Consider the following 24327-nt stretch of genomic DNA (forward strand, 5'->3'; position numbering starts at 1 on the left):
TCAACGTCTAGTAATTCAAGTTATTTTTAAGTTCTAGAAATTCTCTATCCTGAACCCAGTACATGTCAGTCAAAGTCATCAAACCAGTATCATGCGGAAGGTCAAATTAGGTACCTGTTTACAGAGGTAGAATTCTAGACACCGCCCCTTTAGAAGCCGCCTCACTCAAACAGGGCCCTCATTCGCAGCGCTTTCACGCACTAAATGAGAATGACAGCCCTGTCACCAAGCACCACTGGGGGATGGTGCCAAAATGAACACAAGTAGGTACATTAAGGCGTATGACGTGTCCTCGCGCCTTAATGTAACTACTTATGTCATTATTGTATGTGTGCCCATGATAGGCTGCTGCTGCCTCACAGTTTGTGATCTGGAAGGCGGCTGGTCTCGGAAAGAGGAGGGCTTGAGCCTGCCTAAGGCAGGGAGACAGACCATGGAAAGCAGCCAGCTGAGCTCGGCCTTAGAGGGCAGTGTGCACATTGAGTGCACTTTGCAACTAGACACATCGAGGCACTACCTCATCTGGTAAAATGGCACACAGGGCACAAATCAGCCCAAAAATCTGTTACCCGGCAGGTGAGTTTTGTCCCGCACAAATGGGAAAAAGACCACCCATTTGTGTGGGATATAGCACAATCTGGCAACTCTGATGCTGATCCCGTTATGCCTGTAATCCTGTGATTAGTGTGGGAAGGAGGGATCAAGCAGACCAGGGCAACAAAGAGGATCTGACATAATGGCTGGAGCAGGCGACTTTGATGCAGGGGAACCTAGTTCGACCCAGCGCTCTGATATCTTTGAAGTGCCGGAACAAAAGTAAAAAATGCTTGTTTTTTTTGTTATGCTGCTTAGTAACATGCTTGTGCAGAGTGTGCTTGTGACTTTGTTGGTATGTACTTACTTGTACTGTGATTGTCGCATTCGCCAAGAAGAGACAGGCTGCCAGCATGCATGCTGTTTTGGTAAACGCTGGCACCTTATTGTAGTGGCAGTGAAAAGGTGCGACAATGAGGGAGGGGTAACGGAAGAGAGCTGAATAATCTCTGGTTACAAACTGAAAGCAGGAGCATAGCTATAAAGATTGCTATCGCTCTCTACAGAACATATGGGCCTTGTTTGAGAATGTGAATCTACGCAGATAGAGTTAAGGCGTATTGGGGGTATGCGAAAGGATGTGTGTCTTCCTTCTTTTCTATATCTATATCATGAGCACCAGTTAAGGCCGTTACTAAACAAGAAAATAACTAAATGCTCGCAAAGAAACAACACAAGCGTCGTATATACATGAGAGATCGCTTCGGGTCAAGTTTGCGCTATATAAAACTCCGGGAACAAAAATGCCATTTTTAAAACCAAAGTAGAACCACAGCCTATGTACAAGAATGCAAGCACTTTAACCATACAGGCCATCTGCAGCCTGGGCACAGGCACTTCAAGCCAACCGGGACTCGGGCACCCTAACCAGACTGCACTAAGCATAAACAGTAGACGGGCACATTGAGAGTGAAGGACTGATGACTGCGAACAGGCGGGTCAATGTGCAAGTAAACATGCCCAGAGACAGAGATTTCAGACCTACTGGGAAAAAACCTAGATTAGCCAAACGCATCAAACCCACACGAAAACCAGAGGTACGGACAGTCACCTGCAGGTCGCAAGAAACCCACTAACTATGGAATAGCCCATCCAGCCCATCAGATGCACCTGAGGTGAAAACCACAGACAAAACTGAAGACAAGTGCCTGAACGTCGCCAGGAAATACACACCCAGGCAGGAATTTCTGATGACAAGAGTAAACACTGTCAGATGGTCATGTAAAGCGCTCCAATACCTTCGGGTCGAGTTCGCGCTAAATAAACCTGCAAATAACAATAACAAAAAGTGAAAGTGATCGCGATTGCGATCGCGTGCTGCCGAGGAAAGACACATGGCGCTGCGCGCGTGCACGTTCACGTGCACTGAAGCTTTAGGCCACGGCAGCACTTTCAAAATCCCAACTATAAAATGTCTCTCTGAGCCAGCGCAAGCGCTGGGTCTCAGCGAGACCTAAAAACAAGTTCCACACAAAAGTGAATAAACCCAGTAATTCGGTGATGGGAACTGATAAGAGCCCCCTTTTAAGATATAATAAATACAAATGCTCTCACAAGCACAGTGCAAGCACTATGCAGGCGAAACCTAAAAGGCAGGTGCTAAGATGAGTCCCTATCGGGCTCTCCATTTTTGCTCTGACCCTCAGGATGAAAAAAATAAATGTAGTCTGCAGCAGTACCACCCTTTGCTGCCTTTGATGTAACCTCAAAGAAACTCGTTATACTTTTTTCACTGTCTCCTCATTTCAGAACTGTCGCATTTTCAATATGCTATACATTGAAGCAATGGTTGTTGCTTATTCATGTTATGCAACTAAGAACAATTGACAAAGCCAATAGTCCTGGCTTGTTACTTGTTGTAATATATATCTGGATGCGATTACAAAAGCAGAAAAATACCAGTCGGAGGGCAGACTATGCTAAGCACAGATTTTCAGCTTACTTGTTTCGAAATCATGCCCTTAATTACATGGGCCATACCTCTTTGGCAGACCCCTCCCCCCCTCAGTTTTTTCATCCCACTTAAAGCCCTGTCTTAGGTGGTCCTGTAGGGGTACACAGTGCACCAAGGTTGGAGCACTGCACTGCATGCACTAAGAGACTAGGGTGCCCTATCCGCCCTGCCTGCTGTTGGACACTGAAAGCCAGAGTTCCCACTTACAGACTTTCACCCCCTGTGATTTTGTCTATACGCTCAGCACTCTGTGGTTAATGTACTTGAAACAACAAATAATATGTTAGTTAACAGCAACACAACCACATTTTGGTGGATAGTCAGGGAGTTAATGAACCTACTTCCTCGATTTGTACGTAATAGGCAGATTATAGATGTTCATTCTTCTTCTTGGGTTTAGGGACTAGAGTCAATACCCTTGCATTGTGTGGAAGATAAATGAACACTGTTATAAGTCGGTCTGGGCAAAATTTCAAGTACGCTTGTGTATTTTGCATAATTACAGAATGTTCGCGTTACATTTGTTATGCAAAATTTACAAGCTTCAACATCGCACATTTTGCTTATTTACTTTGTTGTTCACAGTTACAATTTACTGCGAACATGCTGTTTTCTGCAAATGCACAGGAAGAAAAAGAGCACGAGCAGCTTTTGCTTTTTGCACTACTTTTGTTAGCGTGAAATACATTCTCATGTCAAAAATAGATGCAAAGACACATTTTATGCTAAAATATTGTACTAACTGATAGATTTGCATTCCATGCATATAAGCTGAATTTTGGAAAAACGATGCATAATTATGCAACAGCAGTTATGGAAACTTCGCACACCCCTAGTTGTGATTATGTCGTGTTCTCCCTTTTGGAGTAGGCTGTTTGTCTTAGGTTGCAATTGAGCAGCGCCTGTTGTGTGAATTGTGACTCCCACCAAACACCCTTTGCTGTTCAACCCTTGGGCAAAGCAGGGTGAGCTCAGAAGAAACAAGCATTTGCAATGCAATAGGTCTCGCATTTGAAAGAATTAGAGCTATTGGTGTTGTAAATGCTAATGTCTTATCTATATGTTTGCCTTTGAGATCTTAGAAGTGTTTAGCCATGCAGCATGTAATCCAAAGAGCATTGCTTAACATACTGCTGCAGAAGCGTGAAGAACAGTAACAACTAGGCAATTCAATAAAACATCCAGAATGAAAATATATTTTTATATCGATCAGTTTTCTCCAATTCTATATCAGCTGCAAGCGACTGGAATATCAAATATCAAGAATTCATGTTCTGTCTCTTTATAATTTACTGTATTATTTTCTCTAATAAATACCAGTGGGAAACCGAAAAATAATTCAACTGAAAAAAAACGAATTGTAATCACAAAGGCGCATGTATTTCAAGGATAAGAATTTAAAGCAGTGCTTTTGTGCAATAGGTTATGAACATTTCAGTAAACCTAGTGAAACGGATTTGCGGATTATTAACAGGCTGAGCAAAGCGCATATCATTCACATTATTCTCAGTGCTTTAAATGGAAAAAAATAAGTGCAGGTACTCACCAAAAAAAAAAGTAGTGGATTGGGGCAGAGCCATGTTTTCCAATAAATGGCACACTGACGAATCAGTACTAGAGCTGCAGTTGTTTTTTTTAAGAGCATTAATGAATTGATGTAATCTAGAGGGCTGGAATTTTGTTTATTCTCGTACCAAATAGTTATTATGATCTTTTTCAAGTTTCATTTGTGGTGTGTAGAGGTTACATTCACAAGTGACCAATTTGCCACGGAAATAAAATAAACAATCGCAAACCCAATAGGTCTCATCTTTTTGAGGTATGGACTTTGCCAACGTTTTTTGCCGATGCTAGAAATGCGTTTTCTATTATCAAAATTTCCTTACCATGAGAATATCTCCAAATCTCAGTCTCGTAACATTCTTTTGCTAACTTGGGGGCATATCAGCAAGCTGGCGATGAAAAATTATCGCTGCTTTAGCGTCCGTTCTCGGACGAAAAGCGGCGATCATTTTATCGCTTAATCAGCAAGGTCACGCTAACACGTGATTCCTTGCTTTAGCTCCTTTTCCCATAACGCCCACCTTTGCATCTCTAATGAGATGCAAAGTGGGTGTTCCGTCCCAAAATAACTGGAGAAATGTCGCTAACCGACATTTCTCCAATTATCAAGGGAATCGCTAACAGGCATAGCGATAAGAAAAGTAGCGCTAACCACAGTTAACGCTACTTTCCTTACGCCTGCTTTCACCCTGACTTAGCCATGATATCCAATGTAAGGTGGATATAATGGCTAAGTATGCCCTGCCTTTTCATCAAGCTAACGCCAAAATGTGTGAGATTATCGCTGGATTTCCATCGATAATCTCACTTTTGGCTGTTAGCGTGAGGAATTTTATCGCTTTTGAGATAGGCGTTGCTGATAGCACGCTATCTCAGCCATAAAATTCCAAGATAGCCGGCGATAATTATCCTAGCGCTAAGTGCGCTTAGCGATAATTATCGCCGGCCCTTGCTGATATGCCCCTTGGTAACCCATTTTGTATGCTGACACACAAGAAAGCCTCTGCTGCCTAGCCACGCAAGAAGAGCAAGCAGCACAATGTGGAAGCACAGAAAACTAAAACAAACAAGCCCGGGAACACCACGACAGCAGCTGGCTGTTGTGTCGCCATGCACTGGTCTGGGGCACTTGTGCTGTGCAGTGAATTTGCATGCACTACACGAGCTTGGTGTCAACACCGGTCTTCTCTGGCAGCGCTGCTCGCCTGGAGTTATGGGGTGATGCGTACACATGTTTACACTGGGCAACGCAACATCTACACACACCTGCCACGATATCTGATGCCATGCTCATTATTATCAACCCCACCAATCTTACTCCTTTCTACTAAACACGTAAGAGAAATCAATTATTTCTATGTGCAAAAAAGAGAATTAAGCCTCCTTGGAAGCATCAAAAAGCTTGCTGCTATCAACACATTGCCACTCGGTTTTCAGGGACACTGTTTTCTAAGCACACACGCTCTGGAAGAAAGAGACTCTTACCTTTTGAGGGTCTTTTTTGTTTCGATTGTAAGGAGGAAAACGTTCCCATTACTGCACCCATTTTGAAATGGCACCTGTCTCACTTTTGCGTCCCCCATTGAAAAGGGGGAAAAAATCCGTCTGGACCATGGATTCCAAAAAACAGAAGAAAAAAGGGGGAAGGTACCGCAAGCTCGGTGTGCTATATTATGCTGCATAATTTGCCTTTTCTTGCCACATAAATCAATCGTACCACAAAAAGTAGTCAGCCCCTGCCGCATAATTATAGTGGTACAAAAGGGGGTGGTGATGGACGGAGCATCAGAACCAATCAAACACTCACACCCAGTCAACAGATCTGGGTTTGATCCATCACCGTTCTTTAGCCCACTCTGCCACCCCAGTTCAGCCATGGCCATATGCAAATCAGTCTGACCCTGTGCCTCATGGGAACAGTCCAGCCCGAACTGCCAAGCCATGCCTTCCCTGGACCGTAAACAAGCGTCCTGGGACCGGTTTCTGGCATTTCAGCCGTCTTCAGCCAAGCTTGCTTGAATCCAGTGGCAAAGTGAGCAAGGGACTCACGTCTGAGCATACCCTGCCAACTTATGGCGAACAAAGCAGTACAAAAGGGGGTGGTGATGGACGGAGCATCAGAACCAATCAAACACTCACACCCAGTCAACAGATCTGGGTTTGATCCATCACCGTTCTTTAGCCCACTCTGCCACCCCAGTTCAGCCATGGCCATATGCAAATCAGTCTGACCCTGTGCCTCATGGGAACAGTCCAGCCCGAACTGCCAAGCCATGCCTTCCCTGGACCGTAAACAAGCGTCCTGGGACCGGTTTCTGGCATTTCAGCCGTCTTCAGCCAAGCTTGCTTGAATCCAGTGGCAAAGTGAGCAAGGGACTCACGTCTGAGCATACCCTGCCAACTTATGGCGAACAAAGCAGTACAAAAGGGGGTGGTGATGGACGGAGCATCAGAACCAATCAAACACTCACACCCAGTCAACAGATCTGGGTTTGATCCATCACCGTTCTTTAGCCCACTCTGCCACCCCAGTTCAGCCATGGCCATATGCAAATCAGTCTGACCCTGTGCCTCATGGGAACAGTCCAGCCCGAACTGCCAAGCCATGCCTTCCCTGGACCGTAAACAAGCGTCCTGGGACCGGTTTCTGGCATTTCAGCCGTCTTCAGCCAAGCTTGCTTGAATCCAGTGGCAAAGTGAGCAAGGGACTCACGTCTGAGCATACCCTGCCAACTTATGGCGAACAAAGCAGTACAAAAGGGGGTGGTGATGGACGGAGCATCAGAACCAATCAAACACTCACACCCAGTCAACAGATCTGGGTTTGATCCATCACCGTACTTTAGCCCACTCTGCCACCCCAGTTCAGCCATGGCCATATGCAAATCAGTCTGACCCTGTGCCTCATGGGAACAGTCCAGCCCGAACTGCCAAGCCATGCCTTCCCTGGACCGTAAACAAGCGTCCTGGGACCGGTTTCTGGCATTTCAGCCGTCTTCAGCCAAGCTTGCTTGAATCCAGTGGCAAAGTGAGCAAGGGACTCACGTCTGAGCATACCCTGCCAACTTATGGCGAACAAAGCAGTACAAAAGGGGGTGGTGATGGACGGAGCATCAGAACCAATCAAACACTCACACCCAGTCAACAGATCTGGGTTTGATCCATCACCGTTCTTTAGCCCACTCTGCCACCCCAGTTCAGCCATGGCCATATGCAAATCAGTCTGACCCTGTGCCTCATGGGAACAGTCCAGCCCGAACTGCCAAGCCATGCCTTCCCTGGACCGTAAACAAGCGTCCTGGGACCGGTTTCTGGCATTTCAGCCGTCTTCAGCCAAGCTTGCTTGAATCCAGTGGCAAAGTGAGCAAGGGACTCACGTCTGAGCATACCCTGCCAACTTATGGCGAACAAAGCAGTACAAAAGGGGGTGGTGATGGACGGAGCATCAGAACCAATCAAACACTCACACCCAGTCAACAGATCTGGGTTTGATCCATCACCGTTCTTTAGCCCACTCTGCCACCCCAGTTCAGCCATGGCCATAAGCAAATCAGTCTGACCCTGTGCCTCATGGGAACAGTCCAGCCCGAACTGCCAAGCCATGCCTTCCCTGGACCGTAAACAAGCGTCCTGGGACCGGTTTCTGGCATTTCAGCCGTCTTCAGCCAAGCTTGCTTGAATCCAGTGGCAAAGTGAGCAAGGGACTCACGTCTGAGCATACCCTGCCAACTTATGGCGAACAAAGCAGTACAAAAGGGGGTGGTGATGGACGGAGCATCAGAACCAATCAAACACTCACACCCAGTCAACAGATCTGGGTTTGATCCATCACCGTTCTTTAGCCCACTCTGCCACCCCAGTTCAGCCATGGCCATATGCAAATCAGTCTGACCCTGTGCCTCATGGGAACAGTCCAGCCCGAACTGCCAAGCCATGCCTTCCCTGGACCGTAAACAAGCGTCCTGGGACCGGTTTCTGGCATTTCAGCCGTCTTCAGCCAAGCTTGCTTGAATCCAGTGGCAAAGTGAGCAAGGGACTCACGTCTGAGCATACCCTGCCAACTTATGGCGAACAAAGCAGTACAAAAGGGGGTGGTGATGGACGGAGCATCAGAACCAATCAAACACTCACACCCAGTCAACAGATCTGGGTTTGATCCATCACCGTTCTTTAGCCCACTCTGCCACCCCAGTTCAGCCATGGCCATATGCAAATCAGTCTGACCCTGTGCCTCATGGGAACAGTCCAGCCCGAACTGCCAAGCCATGCCTTCCCTGGACCGTAAACAAGCGTCCTGGGACCGGTTTCTGGCATTTCAGCCGTCTTCAGCCAAGCTTGCTTGAATCCAGTGGCAAAGTGAGCAAGGGACTCACGTCTGAGCATACCCTGCCAACTTATGGCGAACAAAGCAGTACAAAAGGGGGTGGTGATGGACGGAGCATCAGAACCAATCAAACACTCACACCCCCTTTTGTACCGCTTTGTTCGCCATTAGTTGGCAGGGTATGCTCAGACGTGAGTCCCTTGCTCACTTTGCCACTGGATTCAAGCAAGCCTGGCTGAAGACGGCTGAAATGCCAGAAACCGGTCCTAGGAAGCTTGTTTCCGGTCCAGGGAAGGCATGGCTTGGCAGTTCGGGCTGGACTGTTCCCATGAGGCACAGGGTCAGACTGATTTGCATATGGCCATGTCTGAACTGGGGTGGCAGAGTGGGCTAAAGAACGGTGATGGATCAAACCCAGATCTGTTGACTGGGTGTGAGTGTTTGATTGGTTCTGATGCTCCGTCCATCACCACCCCCTTTTGTACCGCTTTGTTCGCCATTAGTTGGCAGGGTATGCTCAGACGTGAGTCCCTTGCTCACTTTGCCACTGGATTCAAGCAAGCCTGGCTGAAGACGGCTGAAATGCCAGAAACCGGTCCTAGGAAGCTTGTTTCCGGTCCAGGGAAGGCATGGCTTGGCAGTTCGGGCTGGACTGTTCCCATGAGGCACAGGGTCAGACTGATTTGCATATGGCCATGTCTGAACTGGGGTGGCAGAGTGGGCTAAAGAACGGTGATGGATCAAACCCAGATCTGTTGACTGGGTGTGAGTGTTTGATTGGTTCTGATGCTCCGTCCATCACCACCCCCTTTTGTACCGCTTTGTTCGCCATTAGTTGGCAGGGTATGCTCAGACGTGAGTCCCTTGCTCACTTTGCCACTGGATTCAAGCAAGCCTGGCTGAAGACGGCTGAAATGCCAGAAACCGGTCCTAGGAAGCTTGTTTCCGGTCCAGGGAAGGCATGGCTTGGCAGTTCGGGCTGGACTGTTCCCATGAGGCACAGGGTCAGACTGATTTGCATATGGCCATGTCTGAACTGGGGTGGCAGAGTGGGCTAAAGAACGGTGATGGATCAAACCCAGATCTGTTGACTGGGTGTGAGTGTTTGATTGGTTCTGATGCTCCGTCCATCACCACCCCCTTTTGTACCGCTTTGTTCGCCATTAGTTGGCAGGGTATGCTCAGACGTGAGTCCCTTGCTCACTTTGCCACTGGATTCAAGCAAGCCTGGCTGAAGACGGCTGAAATGCCAGAAACCGGTCCTAGGAAGCTTGTTTCCGGTCCAGGGAAGGCATGGCTTGGCAGTTCGGGCTGGACTGTTCCCATGAGGCACAGGGTCAGACTGATTTGCATATGGCCATGTCTGAACTGGGGTGGCAGAGTGGGCTAAAGAACGGTGATGGATCAAACCCAGATCTGTTGACTGGGTGTGAGTGTTTGATTGGTTCTGATGCTCCGTCCATCACCACCCCCTTTTGTACCGCTTTGTTCGCCATTAGTTGGCAGGGTATGCTCAGACGTGAGTCCCTTGCTCACTTTGCCACTGGATTCAAGCAAGCCTGGCTGAAGACGGCTGAAATGCCAGAAACCGGTCCTAGGAAGCTTGTTTCCGGTCCAGGGAAGGCATGGCTTGGCAGTTCGGGCTGGACTGTTCCCATGAGGCACAGGGTCAGACTGATTTGCATATGGCCATGTCTGAACTGGGGTGGCAGAGTGGGCTAAAGAACGGTGATGGATCAAACCCAGATCTGTTGACTGGGTGTGAGTGTTTGATTGGTTCTGATGCTCCGTCCATCACCACCCCCTTTTGTACCGCTTTGTTCGCCATTAGTTGGCAGGGTATGCTCAGACGTGAGTCCCTTGCTCACTTTGCCACTGGATTCAAGCAAGCCTGGCTGAAGACGGCTGAAATGCCAGAAACCGGTCCTAGGAAGCTTGTTTCCGGTCCAGGGAAGGCATGGCTTGGCAGTTCGGGCTGGACTGTTCCCATGAGGCACAGGGTCAGACTGATTTGCATATGGCCATGTCTGAACTGGGGTGGCAGAGTGGGCTAAAGAACGGTGATGGATCAAACCCAGATCTGTTGACTGGGTGTGAGTGTTTGATTGGTTCTGATGCTCCGTCCATCACCACCCCCTTTTGTACCGCTTTGTTCGCCATTAGTTGGCAGGGTATGCTCAGACGTGAGTCCCTTGCTCACTTTGCCACTGGATTCAAGCAAGCCTGGCTGAAGACGGCTGAAATGCCAGAAACCGGTCCTAGGAAGCTTGTTTCCGGTCCAGGGAAGGCATGGCTTGGCAGTTCGGGCTGGACTGTTCCCATGAGGCACAGGGTCAGACTGATTTGCATATGGCCATGTCTGAACTGGGGTGGCAGAGTGGGCTAAAGAACGGTGATGGATCAAACCCAGATCTGTTGACTGGGTGTGAGTGTTTGATTGGTTCTGATGCTCCGTCCATCACCACCCCCTTTTGTACCGCTTTGTTCGCCATTAGTTGGCAGGGTATGCTCAGACGTGAGTCCCTTGCTCACTTTGCCACTGGATTCAAGCAAGCCTGGCTGAAGACGGCTGAAATGCCAGAAACCGGTCCTAGGAAGCTTGTTTCCGGTCCAGGGAAGGCATGGCTTGGCAGTTCGGGCTGGACTGTTCCCATGAGGCACAGGGTCAGACTGATTTGCATATGGCCATGTCTGAACTGGGGTGGCAGAGTGGGCTAAAGAACGGTGATGGATCAAACCCAGATCTGTTGACTGGGTGTGAGTGTTTGATTGGTTCTGATGCTCCGTCCATCACCACCCCCTTTTGTACCGCTTTGTTCGCCATTAGTTGGCAGGGTATGCTCAGACGTGAGTCCCTTGCTCACTTTGCCACTGGATTCAAGCAAGCCTGGCTGAAGACGGCTGAAATGCCAGAAACCGGTCCTAGGAAGCTTGTTTCCGGTCCAGGGAAGGCATGGCTTGGCAGTTCGGGCTGGACTGTTCCCATGAGGCACAGGGTCAGACTGATTTGCATATGGCCATGTCTGAACTGGGGTGGCAGAGTGGGCTAAAGAACGGTGATGGATCAAACCCAGATCTGTTGACTGGGTGTGAGTGTTTGATTGGTTCTGATGCTCCGTCCATCACCACCCCCTTTTGTACCGCTTTGTTCGCCATTAGTTGGCAGGGTATGCTCAGACGTGAGTCCCTTGCTCACTTTGCCACTGGATTCAAGCAAGCCTGGCTGAAGACGGCTGAAATGCCAGAAACCGGTCCTAGGAAGCTTGTTTCCGGTCCAGGGAAGGCATGGCTTGGCAGTTCGGGCTGGACTGTTCCCATGAGGCACAGGGTCAGACTGATTTGCATATGGCCATGTCTGAACTGGGGTGGCAGAGTGGGCTAAAGAACGGTGATGGATCAAACCCAGATCTGTTGACTGGGTGTGAGTGTTTGATTGGTTCTGATGCTCCGTCCATCACCACCCCCTTTTGTACCGCTTTGTTCGCCATTAGTTGGCAGGGTATGCTCAGACGTGAGTCCCTTGCTCACTTTGCCACTGGATTCAAGCAAGCCTGGCTGAAGACGGCTGAAATGCCAGAAACCGGTCCTAGGAAGCTTGTTTCCGGTCCAGGGAAGGCATGGCTTGGCAGTTCGGGCTGGACTGTTCCCATGAGGCACAGGGTCAGACTGATTTGCATATGGCCATGTCTGAACTGGGGTGGCAGAGTGGGCTAAAGAACGGTGATGGATCAAACCCAGATCTGTTGACTGGGTGTGAGTGTTTGATTGGTTCTGATGCTCCGTCCATCACCACCCCCTTTTGTACCGCATAATTATAGTGGCCCTATCTATAAGCAACATGCTGCGGGATTACTGTATGGTCTCGTTCACATCATTCACCTCCGCCACTGATCTGTGTATCCATTCGACCGCTTATGGTCCAAGGTACCGCTTTATTATCATGTGCACAGCTTAGTCATTTGTTGGCAAACACATTTAATGGTATGTGCTTTATATGTGGCCTACGGATTTACACGGCACTTGTGAAGTTGCACACACGGATACTACTACTATCGTCATCCGATTGGGGATCAAATAGACTGGCAGCTCAGAACAGTCAGATTCCTTTTTTTTTTCTTTTTCCGGCAAATATCCATTTACTGAGTTACTTTCGTACAAGTTAGTTTTTTCCCCCGCAAAGTAATACCTTCATTTTGAAAAACATTTCTCAGCTTTTAGTGCATGCATCACTTCTCCCTCCCCAATCGCATATATAAAAACTCAATTTTACAGTAATTCAAGGAGGCTCAAGGTTATGGTCATGGAAGGAATAGGCACAGAAGTCAAAATGTTTTATTAAGTGTCAATTTAAAGCCAGTAGCGTGGACCAATAAGCAATACTGAGCCCACTTTATTGGCAAGAACCATGAAGCGCTTTTGTTTTGTGTGGAACGGTAAAAAATCTCTCCACCAGTTTGAGATTTCGTAACTTTCAGTACTACTGAACTTGCCGTGAGAGATTAAGGGACATATTATCAAGACAGGCGATAAAATTATCGCCGCTTTGCTTGATAATATGCTCTATGGAATTCCAACTGAAGCCCATATTAGATGTGAAGGACATCTAACCTGAGCTTCAATTGGAATTCCATAGAGCATATTATCAAGACCATTATCGCTGTTCAAGCGGCAGTTTTCTGCCGCTAAAGCGGCGATAATTTTATCGCCTGTCTTGATAATATGCCCCTAAGTGCCTTTATGGGCGGGAGGGGAACAAGCGGCAGTGGTTTGATGAAACCGAATGGCTTTAAGTGCTGGTACTTGACACTCCAGTTCTCGAGATGAGCCCCATATTATATCCACGGTAGAGTACAGTATAGCTTAAGAATTTACCAATTAGCTAGCACAGTATTATTTGAAACAGTTCATTTCTAAAAACCCTGCCACTAGAACATTAAACGTACAAGTGTCATGCGTAAGGCACAGGGTGAAGCTGAAAAGCACAGTAGACAAATTCAGAAATCCTCACATTTCGAGCAGCAAATCAGAGTGCAGCCCTTAGCATGCTTGCAAAACTGCTCCTGGCACAAATAAAGCATTTGTACATTTTCTTTAATACACATTGGCACTGTAACAAAAAGCCCCTTGTGTACCACGGAGTTGTCTCGTGTCCAGACAACACTGCCTGCAGATGTGCACAGAGGAAGCATTAGCTAGTGACAAGCGCATGTGCAGGATGGGATTAGAGTAACTCGGTCCAGAGTGAAAAGGCAGCAGGTGACGAACCATCTTCAGTGAGGAGTTGGTGACCTTGGAGGAAGGAGACGTAGTAGCTGTCTGTTGTCGTTTCATCATTTGTGAAATACAGTTTACCGACGCAATGGCTGCAGCAGCATGATCCTGAAGACCACTGCACCTCTGCACCAAGTGCCACGAGAGTCTCTATGAGAACCTCAGTCTGCAGGGTCATGTGGAGGCATCCTGCGATCCGGGCCCCCTTCAAAGGCTTGGACTGCGAGTACATCGCGCATCTTCATCAGCCCCGGCATCTCATTCTCCGCGATCTCAACGGCCTTGCGCCCCCATTCGGCCAGGCTGATGTCCGCGACTTTGAAAGGCAGTTTATCGGACATGCTGAAGCTGGTTATGGAGAAGAAACAGAGGCAGCGTGGATCAGAAAGCGGCTGGGGCGGGAAGGGCAGAACAGTCAGATTCCTAAACAGTGTAGTGAGGACTGTGTCTCAAATGCCATAAAAATATTGCATTTTGCACGCGTTCCCTCCTTACGAGAAAGTGTCAACCTCATGGGCAAGCAGACACCTGCCGCCTGCAGGTAATAACGGCTATACCGACATGTCTGGCCTTTACCAGAGATGAAATGGGCCCTTGACTGGGGTCGTGGCCCCTGTAACCCGAGAGCCTGCCCCCGAGCTGCATCGAATGTGTAGCGGAGCACCAGGCAGCGCTCGGAGTCCACATAATCGCAATTCAAAGCACTCTCCTCAAGTATAGTTTAGCAATGTCAGAGTGACGGAAACACCTGCACTTTGTAAAGCTCACAGTTAAACGGCTCACAGTTAAACGTTGCGAACATGAAAAGGGACATGTATTAGGTACGTGCAGTTTTTAAAAGACTAAAGAGGAAGAGATGAACGCGCTGGCCTTTAGGTTGACGAACCGCGGGTTATTCTAAGTGCAGTGGCTGAAGCCTTCATGAAGCCTGTACAGGCACGGGGGAACTGCCCTCCAACGCTGCTAAGGGCACTTCCTTTCTGGCTGTTGGTTCAGATCTCGTGATTACTGGACAAAAACGTGCGTTCGTCTGGGGTGGGACTATGTCCCCGATCATTCCTGCACTTCTGGTTTGCTCTCAGTGGCAGATAGGAGGGGGCATGCCGCAACAACGCAATTAAAATCGCTTAAAGGTTCCCGTGGCACAGGGCACAAAAGGGGCATGCCGCAACAACGCGATTAAAAGCGCATTTTTGAGTGATAAAAGACCGAAACCTGCTCAGAGACACCACACACATTGCGGCGTGCCTGTGCAAGCACAAAATAAAGTAAAAAGAAACAAGGAGGAAGGGGTTAAGGGGGGGTGCATGGTGGGAGGGCGCTTTGGTGAGGGAAACAGAGATAAACCCCTTTAAGGGGCTTGTCTTGAAGGAGGAGGTGGCTTAAGATATAAAGCTGCCGACTTTGGAGCGGGAGAACAGAGTTCGAGCCTTGGTGTGGGCACCGTCATTTAATTATAAATAAACAGCGATCTCGGAGGGAGAGGAGGGTGGGGCGAGACACATAAAAAAATAAAATCACATGGAGGGGGAGACAGATACAATAAAAAAAAACACGGTTGAGACGAAATGTAGCATCTGAAACCAAGTGAAACAAACGGTGCAAGGAGGTGGCTCAACATACAACGCTGCCGACTTTGGAGCAGGAGAACGGGGTTCGAGCCTCCGTGTGGGGTGCATCATTTAATTGCAAATAAATAAATCGTGATCTCATGCATATTAAACATAAATAAATAAACAGGGTTGGATGAGGGCAGGAAGCTGCCAGATGTAGAAATGCGAGCAGCAAAGAAAAAAAGTAGTCCCTAAATACAAAGATAACAGCCAGCAGCGTAGTTGGTCGATGCTGCTTCCTCCAGAAACGGAAGAAAAAGGAAGTGATGTATCGGACCACCAGCCAAGAATGAGCAAGATAAGAACAGCAATGCAAGATTCCACCAATGGCAAGCTACAAAACAAAGAGAAATGCAATGGGTGAGCTTTCAGTAGTAATACTGATTACTGTATGCCTCGTAGAGGCAGCGCATGCGCTGCTCTATGCGAGACCTAAAAAGGATCAATTTCAATGTATTTCGTTTTTTGGAAATATATTTTAGAATCGGAATTTTGTCAATTGACGAAAGTCTTCCTCATCCAAAGAGGAGGACGACCATGAGCAGCCACCATGCGACCTTCTGGTGCGGTAACAAATTGAACAGAATAGCACATTAGAGGGGTATCTCTTCAGAAGGTTTCTCTTTCTCTGGTTGCTTAATAAGGGTTTTTTTTGCCCATTATTATGTGTGACCGCTAAGGACATCCTCATCAAAAGACATTGAGGGCACAGAAAAAATAATGCAAGCTTCACTCGGCTGTAGAGACCTGGTAGAAACCCGTAAAGCTGTGCAAGCTTCGTTCACACTTACAGATCTAGTACAAGCCAGAAAGCACCAGCTTGAGCTTCACTCATACATATTATTCTGCTACATACAAACTAGACAGCACGAGTGCAAGCTTCCTTCATACATGCACACCTGGGACAGACCTGGTACAATCCAGAATGGAACAATGCAAGCTTTCCTGACATATAGAAAACTGGTACAAACCAGGAAACAGTAGTACAATCTTCTCTCACATTTATAAATCTGGCTGAAACCAGACAGCTGCAGTGCAGGCTAACCTCACACAGAGGAATCTGTCACAAACAGACTCTGCTAGCGCACTAGATACTTCACTCTCTGCCCCTAGGGCCAGGTTTATCCTGTGTTTGCCATCTATTATCCATGGCCAACTCCTATGAGAAATCATGGTGTTCGGAATAAGCCAGTTCTAAGAGATGCTCAGTAATTGTGCTTCCATGACCTCCAAGAGCTAACCGCTGGCTTACAGCAGGGACTGTCCAGAAAAGCACTGGTGATCGGGCACTGAAACTTGCCTGTGGCCTTCTGGAACGAGAAGTCAGCACTTTCTCAAGTGGAAGCAAAAGGATGGTAGATATTATTATATCATGTCTCCTGATGTGGGTTTGCTTGAAGCGGGCACCTTTTGCATTGCCTCCACCATACTTAGATGAGGGTGATTTTGTATTTCTTTTTTCATTTTCTCTTTCATACTAGATAGCATGCTTCCGAGCACTCCTATTTTCAGCAGGTTAAGGGAAGTGCGTCACAAGGACATCCAGTGATGTGACCAGTATGCCCATAGAAACCTAGAGTGCCTCAACACTAACACAGAGCAATGCTCCCTCTGCACTCCCTCGCGCTCACAGGATATGCTGCAACTTGAAGGGATGGCACCCATCGCGATGTGTGTGCACAGACCTTTGAGTCCACTCCCTGGTGCCTTCCAAGCACTCTCTTAGACAGGAAACTTGCAGTTGTGATTTCGGTCACACTTTAGGATGGTGCAGGCGTCCACGTTCATTCATTCATTCATTTAGGATCACAACGTGTGTTGAAGTGGTAAAGCAGCATTGGAATGCATATTATTAATTCCACCACCAGTATCGGCGCTCATAGGTCATAGCTCTCTTCCCATCCCTTCTATTACAAGTCATAGATTTCCTTACTGTCTCGTCACGTGATCTCGGGGGTACCCTCCATGATACATGCCGCACAGACCCTGACAGCAGTTTCGAGGGAGTGCTACCTGATAGAGTTTGGAGCAGGAAGTCTGCAGCATGACCATCGTAGCCATGGCCTTCTACACCGCCTCAGAGCGTGGTATTGGAGCTAAGTCAGGCGCTAGGGGATGTTGTCTCAGGGTGAAGGAGGCAAGGTCTCCATAACAACCCATCTCTTGCACGCTCTCCAGACAGGTTCTTCTTCTGAAGTGTGAGGTGACTTCAGTCTCTATGAGCACTCATTCCATGGACTCTCAAGAGGGATGAGTCCCCAAGAAAGTGAGACAATCGACATCTCCAAAACTCATCTTTCCTTAGGCTCTCAAGATTGGGGTGCACACAGACTCCTTTCTTATGGACCACGAACTGGCTATCAATAAACCCGCTTGGACACTAAACGTCCCAAACATATTGGAATACAAGTCTCACTACTGAGACAGATACACATTTATGAATAAACAAATAAATATTAAAAAATAAATATATATATATATAATTTTATACCTATATGTAAACATAAATATATTTCAATAAATCACAAACACGTTTAGAAGCTTCAGTGTATAGATACATATATACATCTTCACACACAGACATTCTAAAAACTTTAAGCGCTAAAAAGTGGACTAACAATCCATGGTAACTGAAGCAAAGCTCAGGGCTCCAGATACAGGTCCACAGTGGACTGGGCTGGAGAGAGAGGCTCTTACCATATTGCTGGAAGCAGGTGGCTGCCACTATACAGATCCATACAGGCAGCTGGACCCCCCTGCCTGAGCCCATCCTTCTTGGAGTTTGGTAGCTGGTACCAAACTGGAGATGTCTGGGGAGTTACGATTCTCTTGGGGCTGACAGGAAGATTTTATAGGAGAAGCCCTTTGGCTCTGCCCCAAATTCCTGCACTCGCCCTGTCCAGGGGAGTGTCTTGCAGCTAACCAGCTTACCTGGGCAGGTAAACAGAGGATGCTCTCAGGCTGCTGAGGGAGGCCGGGCTCCGCTGGCCTGTTTGAGTTTTGGGAGGGGAGCTTACGAGCATCACCCAAAGGCAGGCATTGCAGGAGATCGAAGCGGCCTCCTCCCTGTTGCTCAATCACTGCACATCCTGGTTAGTAGCAAAGACTCCAGGATCTCGCAAATCATAATTTCAAACATGAGAGAAAAGGTTTTTTTCACGTTGTATTTAATTTTACACCATCAATGTGCCTGCGAATCCGAACGCTTCTGGTGTCTGAAATTAATGTCAAAAGTCTTCTTCAGGGCTGAGCAGTTTTTGAGAAACTGGAGAGAGAATTTCCCTAAAAAACCTTTGAATCATTCATAGTTTCTGCGCCTTGCACTTGTGCGGCAACTCTCTGGGGCATATCATCAAGGCGGCGATATGGAATTATCACCGCTTTTGCGTCCGTTTTTGGGCGAAAAGCGGCGATAATTTCATCGCCTTATCAGTAAAGACACGCTATCGCGTGTTTTGCTGACTTACGCCCGTCACAACAACGCCCAGCTTTGCATCTCTAATGAGATGCAAAGTGTCCGTTCCGTCCCAAAATAACTGGAGAAATGTCTCTAACCGACATTTCTCCAATTATCAATGGGCACGCTAACAAGCATGGCGATAAGAAAAGTAGCTCTAACCGCGGTTATCGCTACTTTCCTTACGCCTGCTTTTAGGTTGAGTTAGCCATGATATCCAATGGAAGGTGGATATCATGGTGAAGTCTGCCCTGCCCTATCAGCAAGGTATCGCCAAACGTTATGCGATTATCGCTGGATTTCCAGCGATAATCGCACAGTTGGTAGCTTGCACCTGGAATTTTATCGCTTTTGAGATAAGCGTTGCTAATAGCACGCTATCTCAGCGATAAAATTCAGCGCTAGCCGGCGATAATTATTCTTGCACTAAGCGCGCTGAGCGATAACTATCGCCGGCCCTTGCTGATATGCACCTCTGTTAGGTATTATTTCAAGAACTCCGGCTGCCAAGGAAATCTCAATCATGTTTGTGTGCCCCATAGCTGGCAACTCACAAAAGGGATTGTGAGAAAAAAGGTAACAAATGGAAAACCAAGTAAAGTGCATTGAGTGGAATACTTGCATCCAATTCATAAAAGCAAATAGTAAACTGTACTACTAATGCATAAAGTTCGCTGACAGACCTCACAAAGGGAATTCCACCCACGGTTTCATATTGTCCACCTCCGACAGAATTCCTTCTAGAAGAAACAACGTCCCTTAGGGAAGTAGTGGCTAGGGCCACGCTTGGCAATCCAATCTAGAATCTGGGGACATTGTGCCCTTTTTGCAGACAAAGTATGCAAAGTGTGAAGGCTAAGCAACAAGTAACAATAAACACCTAATTAAATGACAGAGGGTACCACACTGAAATAACATCAACAACCTGGAACAACTTTGAAAACAAAATAGATGCTGACCTAACCAATGAGTTCAAACCTCATATTTTAAAACTAGGCTTGACAAAAGTTTAATTAAGTCGGAGTAATCAGAGCAATTTAGATAGTTCTGCATTACTCTTATAATACGAAATTACCACATTTACACGATTACGCCCATTTGTGTAATTAAGAGTAATTTGGGGCAAAAATCCTACTTCAAGGGCACAGGAACAACAAACTAAGAGAGGGCAAGTGGCTGCTGACTACTGCTGTTCATGTTCTGTTGCACTTAGTGGTATTTTCTTAAAGCAAAATGCATCCTTCGGGCCATTTTTGATGCAAGCGTGGTGTCCTCAGGACACCCCCGCGCCGCACGGCCCTCCAGCTGTGTCTGTGTGCCCCCTCCCTCGCTCGCTGCTGATCGTTGCCGTTTTTGATAAGTGCTGTGCCCTGTGTTTTATTTTTCCACTTGTTGTCTGGATTGCCCCTGTTTTGTTTTGCTCCGTGTATTCCTGTTGTACTCTAGCCCCTGTTCCCTGTGACCCCCGCTCCCCGCTTCCTGCCACGGTACATCGCGGCCCCGCCCCCTTTTCTTCTGTCCCTCCCCGCTCCCGCCTCCCAGCTGCCCCTCCCTCCCACTTGTCCTTAAATGGAGACCGCGCGGCGCAGGTGAGTGTGACCTGTCCTCAGGACACCCCCGCGCCACACGGCCCTCCAGCTGTGTCTGTGTGCCCCCTCCCTCGCTCGCTGCTGATCGTTGCCGTTTTTGATAAGTGCAGTGCCCTGTGTTTTATTTTTCCACTTGTTGTCTGGATTGCCCCTGTTTTGTTTTGCTCCGTGTATTCCTGTTGTACTCTAGACCCTGTTCCCTGTGACCCCCGCTCCCCGCTGCCGTACATCGTGGCCCGCCCCCTTTTCTTCTGTGCCCTCCCCGCTCCCGCCTCCCAGCTGCCCCTCCCTCCCACTTGTCCTTAAATGGAGACCGCGTGGCGCAGGTGAGTGTGACCTGTCCTCAGGACACACCCGCGCCGCACGGCCCTCCAGCTGTGTCTGTGTGCCCCCTCCCTCGCTCGCTGCTGATCATTGCCGTTTTTGATAAGTGCTGTGCCCTGTGTTTTATTTTTCCACTTGTTGTCTGGATTGCCCCTGTTTTGTTTTGCTCCGTGTATTCCTGTTGTACTCTAGCCCCTGTTCCCTGTGACCCCTGCTCCCCACTTCCCACCGCCGTACATCGTGGCCCCGCCCCCTTTTCTTCTGTGCCCTCCCCGCTCCCGCCTCCCAGCTCCCCCTCCTTCCCACTTGTCCTTAAATGGAGACCGCGCGGCGCAGGTGAGTGTGACCTGTCCTCAGGACACCCCCGCGCCGCACGGCCCTCCAGCTGTGTCTGTGTGCCCCCTCCCTCGCTCGCTGCTGATCATTGCCGTTTTTGATAAGTGCTGTGCCCTGTGTTTTATTTTTCCACTTGTTGTCTGGATTGCCCCTGTTTTGTTTTGCACCGTGTATTCCTGTTGTACTCTAGCCCCTGTTCCCTGTGACCCCCGCTCCCCACTTCCCACTGCCGTACATCGCGGCCCCGCCCCCTTTCTTCTGTGCCCTCCCCGCTCCCGCCTCCCAGCTGCCCCTCCCTCCCACTTCGCCTTAAATGGAGACCACGCGTGCGCGCAGCGTTCACGCGCAGCGGATGCGCCGATTGTGCGCCGAAGGTGCGCCAAAGGCAAGCCCGTCTGCGCCCGTCTATGCCTGGACCGCGCCCAGTGCCAGGACCCCTGGCCCCCGCAGATTCCAGCCCATCCGCCTAACGTACGACGCCGCCACCCTCAACGCACTCAACGCTTGGCGCATCGACCCGACTACAGACAACATGACCACCCTCAAGCACGCCACCCGCAAACACCACCAGCTGATCCACACCACCAAGAAGACAGCATTCAAGGAACGACTAGACAACAACGCCCACAACAGCAAGGAACTCTTCAGCATCGTCAAAGAGCTCTCCAACCCCAGCGCCGGAAACAACGACATCACTCCCTCGCAAGACCTCTGCAACTCACTCGCCTCGTTCTTCCACAACAAGATCGCAGACATAAACAACAGCTTCAGCACACAGCCCACGCACCCTACCACTGAACCAACACCCCCCACCAACACCCTCCGCGCCTGGGCCCCGATCAGCACCGAAGACACCATCCGCACGATGAACACCATCCACTCCGGTTCACCAACCGACCCTTGCCCCCACCACATCTTCAACAAGGCCGACTCCGTCATCGCACCCCATCTCCGGGACATCATCAACTGCTCCTTCAACACCGCCACCTTCCCGGAGAGCTGGAAGCATGCCGAACTCAGCTCCCTACTGAAGAAACCATCAGCGGACCCCACCGACCTCAAAAACTACCGACCCATCTCGCTCCTCCCTTTTCCTGCCAAAGTCATCAAGAAGACCGTCAACAGACAGCTGACCACCTTCCTCGAGACGAACGGATCCCTCGACCACTCGCAATCCGGCTTCCGAGCCAACCACAGCACCGAGACCGCCCTCATCGCAGCCACTGACGACATCCGTGCCCTACTCGACAACGGGGAAACAGCGGCCCTCATCCTCCTGGACCTCTCCGCAGCGTTCAACACTGTCTGCCACCACACCCTAGTGCAGCGCCTCAACAACATCGGAATCCAAGAGAAGGCACTGGAATGGATCATCTTGTTCCTCACTGGAAGAACCCAGAGAGTCCGCCTCCCCCGTTCAGATCCGAGGCCTCCGAAGTCATCTGCGGCGTACCACAAGGATCATCCCTCAGCCCCACCCTCTTCAACATCTACATGAGCCGCCTCGCGGCCACCGCATGCCAACACAACCTCAACATCATCTCCTATGCCGACGACACCCAGCTGATCCTCTCCCTCACCAACGACCCCGCCACCGCCAGAACCAACCTACACGAAGGGATGAAAGACGTAGCCGAGTGGATGAAGAACAGCCGCCTGAAACTGAATTCAGACAAGATGGAAGTCCTCATCCTGGGATCATCACCCTCCGCCTGGGACGACTCCTGGTGGCCCCCGGCCCTGGGCAGCGCACCCAAACCAAAGGACCACACACGCAACCTGGGCTTCATACTCGACTCCTCCCTCTCGATGACCAGACAAGTCAACGCCGTCTCTTCGTCATGCTTCAACATCCTACGCATGCTCCGAAAGATCTTCCGATGGATCCCCACCGAAACCAGGAAGACGGTCACCCAGGCACTCGTCACCAGCCGACTGGACTACGGAAACACCCTCTACGCCGGAACCACAGCCAAACTGCAGAAAAGACTCCAACGCATCCAGAACGCCTCAGCACGACTCATCCTGGACATCCCCCGACACAGCCACATCTCCGGACACCTGAGAAACCTGCACTGGCTCCCTGTCAGCAAAAGAATCACGTTCCGACTCCTCACCCACGCACACAAAGCCCTCCACAACCTGGGACCCAGGTACCTCAACAACCGCCTGACCTTCTACGCTCCCACTCGCCAGCTACGATCGACCAGCCTCGCCCTCGCCTCCGTTCCATGCATCCGAAGAGCCACCACGGGAGGAAGATCCTTCTCCTTCCTGGCAGCCAAGACTTGGAACTCCCTCCCCATCCACCTCCGCCTGACCTCAGACCACCTCTCCTTCAGGAAGCAACTCAAAACCTGGCTGTTCGAGCAGTAGCGGACCCCCCCTACCCCAAGCGCCTTGAGACCCTCCGGGTGAGTAGCGCGCTATACAAATGTCATGATTGATTGATTGCGCGAAGAAAATAGTGCTAAATGCTGGATTACACTCCTCCTTAATTACGCATAATTTTTCAGTAATTCCACATAATTAACTTCGATAGGGAACATTGTTCACACCCCTGCATAAAGCACTTGTGTGTTACATGGTTCTTTAAAGAAATATCATCTGTAATATTCAACCAACTGCAATGTCATCAACATATCACTTGAGCAAGTGGCACTGACACAGTGCTCATTGGAACAGCCATTAAGCGTATCCTAACACACACTGTGTAAAAAGGTGCCTAAAAAGCCAATGGAAGAAAAGTTCCATTTACCTACTTCATTAAACTGTCATTTTAGGATTGGTCATGTATCACAACTGGGTACCTACAAAGAAACATTGTAGAACTCAAACCCTGAGAGGTAGAACAGAGTCTAGAATTTATACCCGACAAGCTTGAGAAGCAGAAGGAAGCTGAGAGATGACTGGCAGCAAAGCTATTTCTTGGTTTGTTGGTATCCTTTGATACAGTATCTGACACTACTACACTCCTGGACCACGGAGTGATTCTGACTACTAGCTCCTGCAACTGAAACGGAAGGAATCTTATCTCCTAGAATATTCACAGCCAGTAAAACTTGGATTTTTCTTTTCTTATCTTTTTCGTTGCTGACGTGGTGTGCCGAAAGGATCCCTACTCATCATACTTTTTCCTAGCCTTGCTGATCGAGGGACTTACTTTGTATCTGCAGATGGTTTTCAGCTCATGGTCCTCACTGAAGTGGCACTGGAAAGGACTGCACTTGGATATTCTAACTATATTCATCACTTTCAGCTGGATGAACATCAATGGATGAGCTCAAACAGGTGAAAAGTGC

This window comes from Triturus cristatus, chromosome 3_1 (genome assembly GCF_964204655.1).
Source record: "Triturus cristatus chromosome 3_1, aTriCri1.1, whole genome shotgun sequence".
Taxonomy (NCBI): domain Eukaryota; kingdom Metazoa; phylum Chordata; class Amphibia; order Caudata; family Salamandridae; genus Triturus; species Triturus cristatus.